Genomic DNA, 2,610 nt, shown 5'->3' on the forward strand with positions numbered 1-2,610 from the left:
ACAGTGGTCAACTCTGAGAATAGTTCTGGTTTTTCATACAAGTGGTAATGTAAAATGCTAGATGAATTTTTATCATTTGTTTTTCAGTTAAGAATGTATTAATGTAAATTTTTATAAAACATTTTAATTTCCTAATGTAAAAAAGAAATGGTTGAAATTATACACTTATTTCAATATGTATGCTTTTTGGTTTTATTAAACATTTTTTCCTACTTATTATCTTTCTCCTTTTGCGAAATAGCCACTCAACTTCATTTGTCTAATTTCTTGAGTTGTTAAAACTTTTAATATATGAATTCACTTCATCATACATGTCAATAATATTTCCCCCTTTTTCTTGTTTATTCTTCAGAAGCTAAAGTTAAATATAGGTAGCTACATTTATTCATCTTTTACTTTATGATTAATTTATCAGCTTTTACAGTTAGAAGGCTTTTCTTCATTCTGAGGTCAGATATTAATCTGCCTATTTTTTATGTGTTATTGTTGTTATTGTATGTGTTTTATGTGTTATTGAGGTCGTGTCCAACTGTTTGTGAGCCCACGGACTGCAGCATGCCAGGCTCCCCTGTCCTTCACTATCTCCCGAAGTTTATTCAAATGTGTGTCTATTGAGTCAGTGATGCTATCTGACCATCTCATCTTCTGCCCTCTCCTTCTCTTTTTGCCTTCAACCTTTTCCAGCATCAGGGTTTTTTCCAATGAGTAGACTCTTCACATCAGGTGGCCAAAGTATTGGAGCTTCAGCATCAGTCCTTCCAGTAAATATTCAGGACTGATTTCCTTTGGGATTGACTGGATTGATCTCCTTTCAGTCTAAGGGACTCTCAAGAGTCTTCTCCAGCACCACAGTTTGAAAGCATCAATTCCAGAAAAGATCCCAGAATCAGGATCTTTTCTAAAGGGTCAGTTCTTCGCATCAGGTGCCCAAAGTATTGGAGCTTCAGCTTCAGCATCATTCCTTCTAAAGAGTATTCAGGACTGATTTCCTTTAGGATGGACTGGTTTGATCTCCTTGCTGTCCAAGAGGCTCTCAAGAGTCTTCTCCAACACCACAGTTCAAAAGTATCAATTCTTTGGTGCTCAGCCTTCTTTATGGTCCAACTCTCACATCCATACATGACTACTGGAAAAACCATAGCTTTGACTAGATGGACCTTTGTCTGCAAAGTAATGTCTCCGCTTTGGAATATGCTGTCAAGGTTGGTCGTAGCTTCCAAGGAGCAAGTGTCTTTAATTTCATGGGTGCAGTCACCATCTGCAGTGACTTCTGGAGCCCAAGAAAATAAAACCTGTCACTGTTTCCATTGTTTGCCCATCTGTTTGCTATGAAGTGATGGGATGGGATGCCATTATCTTCGTTTTCTGAATGTTGAGTTTTAAGCCAGCTTTTTCACTCTCCTCTTTCACTTTCACGAAGAGGCCCTTCAGTTCCTCTTTGCTTTCTGCCATAAGGAAGGAAGTGAAGTCGCTCAGTCATGTCTGACTCTTTGCGACCCCATGGATAATAGCCTACTAGGCTTCTCCGTCCATGGGATTTTCCAGGCACGAGTACTGGAGTGGGTTGCAATTTCCTTCTCCAGGGGATCTTCCCGACTCGGGGATCAAACCCAGGTCTCCAGCATTGTAGGCAGACGCTTTTACTGTCTGAGCCACCAAGGAAGTCATTCTGCCGTAAGGGTGATATCACCTGCATATCTGAGGTTGTTTATGTTTCTCCCAGAAATCTTGATTCCAGCTTGTGATTCATCCAGCCTGGCATTTCACATGATGTACTCTGTATATAAGTTAAATAAGCAGGGTGATAGTATACAGCCTTGAGGTACTCCTTTCCCAATTTGAAACCAGTCCATTGGCCTGGGGACCCAGCGGCAGGGGGCGTGTTCCGGAGGGCCCGTCCCCCTGCAGTCCCTGCCGGGCTCTGACGACCACAGCAGCCTGGATGCACCGGGGGCGCCAAGCAACCGCGCAGTCCTTGCTGGGCTTGGGGCGCAGAGGGCGGTGCTGCGAGCTCGCAGGGCGCCAGGGGGCAGCAGAGGACACGGCGGCGCAGGGCATGCGGGAGCCAAGCGACCGGCCCGGAGGTCCGGGTAGCACTGCCACCTTGCTTGATGGCTCTCAACAGATGGCTCTGCTCCCATCTGCTGACTTGACTTGCGGCTCCTCTTCCTATGCCCCACAGTGGTCCGGCGCGAGTTCAGTTGGACCTACTCCATTCCCACAGTCCTCTGCTCAGCCATCCTAAGTAGGATCGGGTTCGGGCCGCCCCGCCCCGGGGCGTTGTCGCCCAGACCTTCTCCCCATGGTCCTCTGCGTGCCCTTCAGGCCTCCTCTTCCGTTGCGGTGTCTCCGAAACCTTCTTCCCAGGGTCCTCTGCGCGGCCGTTGACGGTCCCTTATGCGTGTTGAGGCCGCCCCCACTGTACCGGTTTCTGCCAGACCTTCTTCCCAGGATCCTCTGCGCGGCCGTGCCTATCGCCTTTCGGCGCGTTCAGGCCCTCCGCCCAAGTGGTCTCGCCTTGACCTCAGGGTCCTGTGCGTATTGTGCCTAGTGCCCTTCCGCGCTTTCGGACCGCCTCCGCTGGTGTGGTCTCGCCCAAGCTTCTTCCCA

Source organism: Bubalus bubalis, chromosome 4 (genome assembly GCF_019923935.1).
Source record: "Bubalus bubalis isolate 160015118507 breed Murrah chromosome 4, NDDB_SH_1, whole genome shotgun sequence".
NCBI classification, from domain to species: domain Eukaryota; kingdom Metazoa; phylum Chordata; class Mammalia; order Artiodactyla; family Bovidae; genus Bubalus; species Bubalus bubalis.